We start from the raw sequence: 13,002 nt of genomic DNA on the forward strand, positions 1-13,002 counted from the left end.
CTACAATCGATCTATCACGTAAAGTTACAACCTTTACGTGCTTGCATGGGACTTTGAGCTTAAAAGGTCCTTAAACAAGCCCTCTCAAAGCATGGGGCCATCTTTGAGTTCAAGAGCCACTCCTTTCTGCCTTGTAACCCCTCTAAGGGCCTAGATCCGAAACATCAACTCCAAACCATGCTTGCAATCATGGTTGGTGACCAAAATGGGTTAGAAAAGCCCTAAAACCTCACAAAATGGGATCTAGCAAATGGAAGAGCAAGGTACAGGCTTTTTACCTTCAATGAGCTGAAAATGGTGCACAAGCTCAGATCCCTTTAGCCTCCTCTTGTTCCTTCAAGCTTTTCCTTCCCTCCTTGGATCACAAAAGCACCAAAGTCACTCTAAATGACTTAGATTGCTTCAATAACGGCTATGGTTTGCTATGGGGGTCTTCTGGGAGAAAATGGGACGAAGGAGGCCGAGTTAAGGCGTTTAAATAGGGTGCAAACCCTCGGATTATGGTTTTTGTCCAAACAGGGTCTACTCGCCGAGTCCATTGCTTAAGTCCTGTGTCCCTTCTCGCTTCTACTCGGCGAGTTGGACCTTCAACTCGCCGAGTCCAAGGCCAAAATGCAAAGTATTTAACAAAAGAATACGTACCAAGAACCACGTGCTACATGACCCTATCCCACTAGAAACTTTGAAGGCTGCCTCGAACACTCAAAAGATAGATCCAAGTAACCATGTGATCTTTTGCCACAAGAACCATACTAATGACGAGTGAGTGTTTTTTTTCGGAATGAGTTGTGAATCAATTCCACAACTCCTAAGATGTTCCAAGAAGACTTGGTTTACAAAACTTATTTTTCTTTATCACAACGAAAGGTTAATAATGATCTCATTAAGTTGTATTTCAATCTTTACTATGAAACAATTATAGCAAATCAAAGGTTTCAATAATAACGAATAAAAGTCGTCAGTGAAATTGATTAAACATCTATCACCAAATCCATTCAAGGATTAAAAAGATTACATACATCACTTATGTATAATTCTTTGTCAAGCGCTTTGTTCTTTAACTACTAATAGGTAAATACACTTTCAAATCATCTTCCCATATAAATAGGATTCACATATATCAAATGAATCATGCTCATTTGCCTTAAAAAATTCCATCTTTTTGAAGTTGGTATATATCTTTCATATTTATATAGTCATGATGATTTATGACATAGATAAGCTTGAATCAAATATCATTTGATTAATTTGGTGTTATGATTAGAAACATCAATTTAAAGAAAGCTTATAGTTTTACTTCATAATTAACAATATGAAAAAAAAATATTCTTAAACACATAATACATCGTTTCAGAACATGAATGTGAACAACCATTAAACGATAAGTAAATCTAGATTTATTCATAAATTATAACAGTTACATGTCCCTATAATAATATGTACAAAACATCTATTTTTTTAAATAAAGACTATAACATCACTTGTTATATTTCAGCATGAAATATCATTCGTTTGTAATCAATTGATTATTCCTTCCAATCATTAGCACATAATATCAACTATTAGTGTCACCTGAAGTATAACATACTCTAGTGAATGATGGAAAAATAAATAGTTCTATCATATAGATATTTGAAGTCTTATCCAAGTCAAACTTCGTCAGCTCGATGAGATTTGAGGAGCAATTCCTCTTTTAGTGTCCAGTTTCTTCCATAATAGAAACAACACTAATCATTTGGTCTTTCTTTATTTTTTTGGTTTATTTTATATTTCCCTTAACTGAACTATAAGTATATTTGAGTACACAATCTCTTAGACTTCCTTTATTCAATGATTGAACAAACTTAAAGTACTTTCTGCTGTTTTTGATTTAATATTTGTTTTGCTTGATGAGGCATCTGATATGTTTTATAATTATCCAAGACTTTCTGCAAGCTAAGGTTAATTAGTCCAATATGATGTGAGACACATCAACATCATCACAATAATATTCCCATCAAAGTATCATGATTAGACTGATTAGCTTGCAAAGGTTATTTAGGTATGGGATCTTTCAGTATATATAACTTCTATTTATCCTTAAGGTAGAACCTCAAGATATTATACAAGTTATAGAAATTATAATCATCAAATGTTATTGTCTCGTGAACTCAACAAGTGAGAGGTTTTGTAGGGAGAAAAAGTATTAACAGAATTTAACAAAGTTTCATTTAGTATTTTCAATATTTAATCTTTAAAAATTAAAACATTTTATTGTTTCTTAAAGGGTTATTTCCATAAAAGACCTTATATTTTGACTTTGTTCTTTTTAGACCTAGAATTTTTTTTTTCCGAAAAGACCTAACTTTTACCTGTTACTTGTTATTTCAGACCTAGCAGGTCACCAACAGGTAAATTAGGTATTTTTGTTTCATAAGAGACCCTATATTTTGTAGTTTTTTCCATTTTAGACCTAAAATGTTTTTTTTTTCAAAATAAACTCAACTTAAAATTGGTTATAATCTTGAAGACCAAATATATAAGGTACTTCTTGACTACATTGAAAAAGAAAGTATACATGTATAAACTAAAAAATGTTATCTAATCTATTATCTTTTGAATGAATATAACCTAGAAGAATTGTAAAATTTTATTTTTGTCTAAAAGATATAATTAAACTTTATCTTGGATATATATAATATCATTAAACTTGATATATTGTTTATAAAAAATGTTATTATTACCGCAAATAAAAAGTTTGATGTTAATTTGATTTTGTTGGTAACATTGATAATACATGGCTAGAAAGAATCTTTTAGCATAATAACAATTTTTTTTATTTGTAGAAAAAAACATACCATGTAATTTAACAAACTGTATACAAAATAAATTTGTTTAGTTTGTCTTATACCTATTTCGTGAGTTTGGACATATTTTCCTCTCTCACTTTTCTATATTATTTTTTTGGTCGAATTTTTTTTTTAATCAATTTTTTTAGAACAGTTAATAAATGCACTCACTATCATACTCATAAACCAAAGTCATAGAATATTTGGTAGCATTAGCCCATTATTGAATAATATGTTATAATTATATCAAATACATATATAAATATATTAATCCTAAAATTTTCATAATAGTTTTGTTTAGATATATCAGATTCAAGTTTAAGACATTCTTAAAAAATTTAACATCACATATGTGTACATAAAACTATATTATGGGAATGAAACCATTTGAGCATAAGTTAAAAATCCAAATAACAAGAATATAAAATCTCTTTTGTGCTGTTAGGAAATTTGACTTCACATGTCTATGTATTCAACTCCTAGCTTTTGGTAATTGTTTTATGTAACTGAAATCGAAAAACTAATTAAACCAATAATATAAAAAAAAAGGTTTGGAGCAAGAAACTGTAAATTTTCCCAAATGTAGACAAAACATTTTGTTATTATTTATATTACACTCGTGAAAAAAAATACTATACAACTTCATTGTATGTGTAATGCTTTAAAAAAATGTTTCATGCGTAAATCAATAGGAAGCCAAAAGATGCAAAAGTTAAATCATTGTCTATTATTTAAACTAAAAGAATATAAGTATGTTTTTTATGCCTTCACGAAATTAAGCTACATGAACTTGGTGTAGTGAAGATATAGCTTTTACAACTACTTTTTTTGTATAAATATATGTGGACAAAGAATTTTCCAATCATAAATAAATGTAGGCATCGTAATTACATTGTTTAAATCGATATCTATGTTTAAACTAAAATGATATAATCACGTTTTTATACAACTAGCCTTGAAATAAAAAACATTTTAGGTCTAAATTGGAAAAAAAAAATACTAAATATAGGGTCTTTTATGAAATAAAAATACTTAATTTCCCTTTTGGTGACCTGTTAGGTCTAAAACAACAAGTAACAGGTAAAAGTTGGATCTTTTTCGAAAAATAAAAAAGTTTTAGGTCTAAAAAGAAAAAAAGTCAAAATATAAGGTCTTTTATGGAAATAACCCGTTCTTAAAATATTAATTTATTAAAGTCTAGGATACAAGTAACGACACAAGTAAATGATTAGGTGACCTTTATCCCATAAACTTAATTAAACTCGGTAGGTATCGATTACCAACTGCATACGATATGTAACTCCTAGATTATGGGATCTTAAACAACTATTGTTTAACTTGGCATGTTTATCCCATCTGTGCCTTAGGCCTCTCATTCTTAGGTGACCTTTATCATACAAGATTCCGATCAAGTCATCCTACTTGAAACAACTTGTAGTATTATAACTAACCAGTGACAAGGAGACCCTTTAGAAAGTAGAAACTATAAAACTACCCTGAACATCATAAGACAATCCTAATGACTAGGTAACCTTGCGCCACTAAGACCATACAAATAATAACGAGTGTTCTGCTAAATGATGGCAATGACTTGCATTTTAGAAAAGGTTTTATATATGTTTTACAATTATATTTTATAAAAACATGGTCTCATGAATATTGCATGTATCTGATAAGTCCATTTTATGAATGTACTAAATTGTCATAAATCTATTGAATTGATGTATAATTATCCAAGAATGGCACTACTTTTATGAGTTGTTGAACTTCATATGCAAGTCAATATATTGTACTAAAAGTGGGCGGAACCTGCAAGTAAAACGGATTGCTAAAGGAATGAAGAAACGTTGCTGGGAAAACTGACCATGCTTCAGTGTTTTGGTCATATCTCAAGTTCTGGAGGTCCGATTGACATGAGTAAAGAAGTTCTGGAAACTAGACATGATTTGCTACAACTTTCATGTTTTGTGTTTCTGCTAGTTATGTCGTTTTTACCACCAAAACTTGCACGGAAGATGAAGGACGCCTCCAGGCGTCTAAGACGTCCCCTAGGACGTCCAGGTCAAACGGTCAGCATTTGGTCGTTATTTCAGAGCAGAAAAGAAGGGAGAGCCCTGTCGGCGTCTTACATGGCGTCTAAGACGTCCCTAAAATGCTCTAAGACGTCCCCTGGGACGTCTGGGCGTTTTAGGGACGTCCCGTGTTGGAACAATGTGTTTCGGAATGTTTGGAAATCAAGGAAGGGCGTCCTAGAAAGCGTCTAAGACGTCTCCTAAGACGTTTGACGTTTTTGGCCATTTTTTAGTGTATTTCAAGGACGGCAGAAGGCATGTTAGGACGTACAAAGAACGCTTGGGCGTTATACACGACGTCTAAGACGTCTCATAGGACGTCCAACATCCCACATCGCCTAATTTCATTATTTTTTGTCTCACACTATAAATAGGGACTTGTGCATTCGTTTTTAGGGTTACCACCTGTGATTTTCAGAGTTTTTCCTGCGTCTTTAAGGCTTCTAAAACCCTTGGAAACATTTGGAAACACAAGTTCATTCCATTTCAATCTTTATTCAAGGCGAGATTCGATTCAATTCATCATCAAGCTATAAGTGAAGATCGTTTCATTGGTTAATCTTCATCAATTCTTTATTTTCCATAATTATTTCTTCTTCCCCAAGGTTTATTTGTTCTATATACTTTGATAATCATTAGGCTATATTTTTTTGACGATTCCACGTTTGTTTATGAATTCTATTATGCATTTTATTCATTTTAATCAAGTTATTTGTTTTATGAACTCAATGGAAGGCTAAACAGTTAGGGTTACTTCTGGGGATGTTTATGACTTTTGGATGAACACACTTGATTATTACTTGATTCTAGTTAATTTCAATTGTTGTTTTATGCTTCATATGATGATCTTTGGTAATGATAAGTGAAATTGGGTTGTATGAATTGTTTGATGTCATAATTAAGATAGTTTATTGTCAATTCATCATTTGTTCCAAGTTTAATTAGTTTAGAAATAAAGACAAGTGATTGAATCAACATATATTATTCCAACTTATGATATTGAATGTTAATGCGGTAATAGGTAGTTGTAAGACATTTTATTGCTAGTTCACTAATTGTTCCTAATCCATTTAGACATAAATGAGTAAGACAACTAGTTGAATAAACATCTAGTGTACCCAAAACTATGTGTTACAAGTTAATAAACCCCAGTTGCATCTATGTAAGTGAATTAGGATTCTAGGGAAGAAAGTGTGTGAATCTAAATTGTCCATAACTGAACCGGGAGTACTCTAGTTTTCTCATTGAGATTTTTATTTTTAATTAATAAATTTCCAAGCTTTTGTTTTAATCTTTTTTCGTGACAATTGCTACTAATACTTTTCTTTTTGTTGATTGCTTTGACACACAATATAACCACCAACTCCTTGTGGATTCGACCCGACTTACTCTATCTACTTAGGTTAGTTGATTTATTTTTTACCGAGACAACGACCTCGATCAGCATCCAAAAATTCATGTGCCATTTTGTAAAATTCATATCACTTGTTATGAGGTTCTTTAGGTCTCAAATAAAACTTCATTTTATTTTCTATTAACCGCGATCAGTTATAAACTAAAATCCGGTATTTTAAAATTTAGTTGTGGATCGGTTTTAAGAAGTGGTAAAAGTCTTAATAAAACTTCATTTTATACATAAGACTTGGAGTTGTGGATGATTTATAAAATCACTATTTTAAATCTCCTTTTAACAATCAAAATCTTATGATTTCATGAATTTGTAAAATAAATTCAATTTTATGCATCTTATGATTAAAGTCATATTTTAATCAACCAAAACTTGGATGATGATGCTTATGTTTTAAATATCATCTTGGATGCATAAAACATAATATCAACATGGTGCGCTATGTTTCAAAACACTAATATCATATATTAAGTTTTGACGCAACAAATAATCATTAGTTTTACTATTTGTCGTTATAACGCTATCAACCGATTTTAAGTCTTTTTAATAAAACTCTTATTTGTTATAAAGACATGGAGTTTTTATATAATGTTGAAACACATTTTAAACTATTTCAAATATTTTAAAGGTGAGTATTTATAAGTTTTACAATAAAATTATTTTCAATGAAAATTGATTTTTAACCGGTAAAAATGTTTTTCTAAATATCAATTTATAAACATCTTATGTTATTTAACATGTAAAAACAATCAAACTATTTTCAACGAAAATATTTTTTACTGAAACTCCAAGGTGATATTATTTTATGATAAAATGTTATTTAACATGTAAAAACAATTTTCATACATCAAACATAACATACAATAACATAAAATAAATATCGATCACAAACATGCATTAAAACATATGTGCATAAACCAACCAATTCTAATGACATTTTAACACAAAATGCCAAGTCCATTCCTAAGGGACATTCAAGGGACTAAAATCTTCTTATAATGATGTTGTTGAAGCTCCCACTTGATGAAACATCTATTGCTTGCCAATATAGAAAAGCTTCTTGAAAGGTAAATAATTCAGCAATGCAACAATTTTTAGAAAAGGTTGTAGAAAGTGTTGCATCAGGAGCAACAACCCTTTTGCAATAGCCATCAGTGACAGCTTTAGCGACACTTTTCAGAAAGTTGTCACTAACATTGCTGTATACTTATTAAGGCCGAAAATTACCTTTCGGTCTTCAAAAAATAGCTCCATCTTCATTTCTGGTTACATTTTTGTACAAATAAATTATTTCTAATAACTAATCTATTACTTTATAAAATAAACCAATAAAACTAATTTATTTAATTTATTACATACCATACGAATAAATAAATATTACAACCATTTTTAGCAAAACAACCAACACAACAAACACAATGGTCCATGCTAGTTTATGCACATCATACATATATCAAATATAATAAGAAACAACTCTTTGTTTTTTCTAAGGCAACTTTATATGACCAAAATGCATGAAAAATGGTTATATATAAAAATAAATATATTTTAACCAATAAGTTGTCAAAGAAGACAAATATAGATTTTTCTTAACCAAAAGAAATCCATGCTTGTTTTCCAGAAGCCAAAGTTTATTAAACATAAAAATCATTCTAACACATAAAAGATGACTCTGATACCACTGATTGGTTTTGATACTAAATATAAGTTTGTTTTTCATTAAAAAAAACGGCAACGAAAGTCTTTAAAAAATAACAAGTTTACTTTTAGTTTATAACAAAACCAAACCATGAAGGCTCCATTTACAGAGGCTATAATGAAATAAAAACAACCAAATAGTTTTTAGAATGATAACCATTGAAGCCTTTGAATCCACTTGGTTTTGGGGTGTTGATGTGATGGGTTTTGGCTATAAGAACATCCTATGTGCTCATACAAACCCTAATGCTTGGATCTAGGTTTCTCTATTGTACATGCAATTCAACCAAGACTATAAACCCTAGATCTAGCATATAATAATCAATATAACATATAAATTAGGGTTTAGATCACACCTTGATTGTTATGTAGCAATAACAATCTCAATTCACCTTGTAATGACTTTAGAAAGCTTAGAGTCACAAATGTCGCTCCTCTAATGGTTCACAAACACCAAGAGCAAGAGGATGAAGAAGAGAAGAGAAGGAGGCCGCCCAAAACATGTGGAAACCCTAATCAAATAGTTCACCACGTTTTTGGGGCATAAGGGCTCTTTAAATAGTGAGGCTATTAGGGTTATCTAACAAGGAAACCCTAATTTGGATGCTTAAGCCCTAAGCAACCCATGGGTTCCTTCCTTAAAGGCCTTGGGACGATTTCTAATGGGTTTCCCCATAGAATTCGTCCACCCCTTTAATATGGAGTCCATTAGCTCAATATTTAACTATCTTACAATTGACAGTTCAAGTCCCTTAAGTTTAATTAATGTCTTTTAGTCACAAACTTAATTCTTATTAATTCTTGACTAATATTAATTAAACAATAAGATTTCTCCTTTAATATATTATTCTCATAGTATATTAATAAATCATATTTAATCCTTTCTCTCCATTATTCATCCTATCAAGTTGCTTTGGTGAAGGCAACCCAAAAGGACCATGCATCATCGGGTCAAGTACATACCAAAATAGTTATGGACTTAGACACTAATCAAACATGATGAAGATAGCAAAAATCAAAGATTATGATTTCTCTATGTGTATCCACCATCAAGAGTAAGGCACTTGGAATGCTAGTTCCTTCTTGTATTCTTGAGTGTCTTAAGCCTTTAAGTGCTTAACTCAAATAAGCACTAAAGGATACAACTCAAAAGGTCTTCTAATCACCAAATTAGCTTCAAAAGAGAGAGACGTGGGGAGTAGAAGAGAGTTATGGCCATGCATTCTTCATAAGAGAAAAGATCTTCAAAAATGCAACCAAACACTCCTTTATATAGTCTATTCAAAAGCAAAGCTATACCATATAATAATATAAAGTATTCACTAGATTTTACAAGCATGGGGAGCATAGGAGGGAGGTTGACAAGCAACCTCCCATGCTTGAAAGCATTTTCGGCCAAAGACAAATGAAAGAGGCAAAACTTGTCTCCTAACTTCTTCATGCTACAAAAGAATTAGTTTAAATGTTATAAGCTCAAAGTTTATAAAATATAAACTTTGTCTTTAGGTAAAAGACAAAAAAGATTCATCTAGTCCAAAATATTGTGCATGACTTATTAATTCATAACATATGAAATAATAACTAGTTATACTCTCTTATAATTATTATTTTCACAAAACAATAATTATTCCCTAATTTGAATACAAGATTTGATATTATTATTAATAATCATATTAATAATGAACATACAAAGTGTGCCAACTTGATAAAGGTGTGACCCTATCGTATCATATATTATTAGCAATGTCACTCCATAATGATTCTTAGGCATACAGATTCAACACTACCTACAAGGTATTTAGCTGACATAAGTAGGAGTCTTTCAACAACTGATGATAGGTTGAGGTAGGAATCCTAAGAGATCCTAGGAAGTGTTTTAGTGTGAATTGTTTGATGTTTGGAACGTTTTGGGAGTGTCATTATAAGGATGTAGCTTAGAGGATTCAAGATGATTCTTAAGGAAAGTATGGATAAGTGTGGAAGGTAGTACTGGGCCCATACTACTGAAAGCACAGGATCCGTACTCGAATCAAGGAAAGTCAAGAGAATTATATGAAGCCTATAGAATGAAGATTATTTGGATATGTCTTGATCACTTGTATGGTTACCTTTCAGTATGATGATCGGCAGTCGTGGAGGACGTATTGGTTCTGTTGTTGAGTTGATTGACGAGAGGATACGCGAGTTTGTTACATCTGAGATAGCTCGTGGTATTTTGAATGTGACTCCTGTAATGTTTGGTACCATCAAGGAGGGGATCATGGAGTTAGAGGATGAGCAGATTAGAGATTTCCATGCAGACATTTCGGATGGTCATATCAGGGCACGAAGTCTCTCTTTTCAGGAGTTCAAGGCTTGCAGAGCCCTATAGTTCTTTGGTAAGAAGGACCTAATTGTGAGTAGGTGGTGGATTGATGACATGGAGAATGCTCAACAAAAGAGTTTCTTCCCTGAGGGATCAAAGGTGGCATTTGCATCTTCCTTTCTAAGGGATGAAGCCCATCACTGGTGGGAGGAGGTTGGTTACTCTTTGGGAGCTAAGGTAGTAGCAGCCATGTCTCAGATAGATTTTGTGGTGAGATCAGGGTGGATTTTGCACCGACCATTAAGGTGTAACAACTGGCATGGGAGTTTAGGGAGAGGGCTTTATTGGTGCCATAGTATGTTGTAGAAGAGAAGATGAAGAAGACAAGGTACCACATGATTTCTAGAGTCCGAGAATGGGAAATTGAGCTAGATCTTTGGATGAAGCACAAGTCGCAGTAGGTACAAACAATGGTGGGTCACGATAAGAGACCGAAGACTTTTGATTCACGATTGAGGAGCCATCAGGGTAGGGGTTTTTGTGACAAGTTTGGTAGGTCTCACGAGCGGAGTTGTCATGAGAAGGGAGATGGTTGCTCCAGATGCATCAAGACTGGTCATTTCAGCAGGGATTGTCCTCGATGATCGAGTCTGATCTGTTTTCACTACAAGCAGGTGGGCCACAAGAAAGCTGACTTCCCAAGATTGGGGAGTGAAGCGATGAGAGGACCTACTCCAACTACATTGAGGATTAATGATGGTCGTGAGTACAAGGTGGAGACTCTAGTGGCGAGGAGCCAAGCATTTCAGTTGCAGGCGGAGGAGGCCTGAGCTTCGCCAGATTTTGTTGCTGGTATGTACAATATTCATTTTCCTTTGTTGATTTTATTATCTATGTTGTGGTTATGTAATTATTATGTGAAAGACGTAAGGTTCAAAGTGTTTAAGTCTCCACCTAAGGTTCATGTTTTGCATTATGATTGTATGGTTATTATCATTCGAGGGATTATCATATGCTATTTTCCATACCGAGAGCCATGCTTATAGGGTATTTGGTGGAGCTGGTTTTAGGCTTCAACATGGGGGATGTCAATCATTAATTGAGTGAGCCTCGAGTAGGGAGAACTAGGTGTTCTTCTTAGAGGATCAACATTTGGCCGGGTAAAGTGAATGGTTATTAAGTTCTCAAGGGTAGCTGAGTCCAAGTGGGGGAGAATCGCTTGGGATTATTAGGAATATTTCCAAGTGCACGTTAACCGGGAGTTTCATATACAAGGGAAAAAGGAAAACTAGTTATGGTTGTGGGTTGAGTTGAAGCTTATGAGATGAATGATGTTCATTGGTCATTTGAAATCAGGGGAGAAGATGTTGAGAAATCAAGGTGTATTGTTTGAAGACATGAAACATTAACGGTGGCACATTCTAGGTTTGTGGCTTCTCTAATGTCGCTCCTCTAATGGTTCACAAACACCAAGAGCAAGAGGATGAATAAGAGAAGAGAAGGAGGCTGCCCACAACGTATGGAAACCCTAATCAAATAGTTCACCACGTTTTTGGGGCATAAGGGCTCTTTAAATAGTGAGGCTATTAGGGTTATCTAACAAGGAAACCCTAATTTGGATGCTTAAGCCCTAAGCAACCCATGGGTTCCTTCCTTAAAGGCCTTGGGACGATTTCTAATGGGTTTCCCCATAGAATTCGTCCACCCCTTTAATATGGAGTCCATTAGCTCAATATTCAACTATCATACAATTGACAGTTCAAGTCCCTTAAGTTTAATTAATGTCTTTTAGTCACAAACTTAATTCTTATTAATTCTTGACTAATATTAATTAAACAATATGATTTCTCCTTTAATATATTATTCTCATAATATATTAATAAATCATATTTAATCCTTTCTCTCCATTATTCATCCTATCAAGTTGCTTTGGTGAAGGCAACCCAAAAGGACCATGCACCATCGGGTCAAGTACATACCAAAATAGTTATGGACTTAGACACTAATCCAACAGTCTCCCACTTGGATAAGTCTAATAACTATTCCGCGTATTACTTCAAATCCTGATCTGCAATCGTAGCTTTCTAAATCCGCTGTCAACTCTGATCCTATCAGATACGCGTGTCCTTTAGATAAGGGATCATATATTCCTCCATTCTAGATATCGTATAGACTAAGACATGGATCTAAATCATTCTCTCTGTCTATGTGCTGTTTCCCGAATTCAGATTTATGATGACTGACAACAGACTACAATTGAACACATCAATTTAGTCCCGGCTTGGCCAAGCGCTTAGGTGCCATCACTAAATCATCGAGGGGCCTACAGAAATCGCTTTTATCTTACTTTGGATAAAAGGAACGGATAAACTTTGACTCAATGCTCGCTTGCACTTACTCACCGAATCACACACAACAATATGTTTTATAACACCAAGTTACTGGCGCGTTTACATATTATCAATGTGCAACCGACTCGCAAGATACAACTCACACATCTCGGTTTCAAGAATATAAGACGTTATCTCACCAATCACTCGTGATACTATCCATGAAGTGATCCAAGTGAGCGTGGGTTTTAATCCAATGCTCAAATCATATTCATAAGCACTCATGAACGTTGCAGCAAACATTTTCTTATGTCTAATACTGTTTAGACAATCCACACACCAATTCACAACAGTCTTCATT

The sequence above is a fragment of the Lactuca serriola genome, chromosome 6, assembly GCF_051521515.1.
Source record: "Lactuca serriola cultivar US96UC23 chromosome 6, Lser_US96UC23_V15, whole genome shotgun sequence".
NCBI classification, from domain to species: Eukaryota; Viridiplantae; Streptophyta; class Magnoliopsida; order Asterales; family Asteraceae; genus Lactuca; species Lactuca serriola.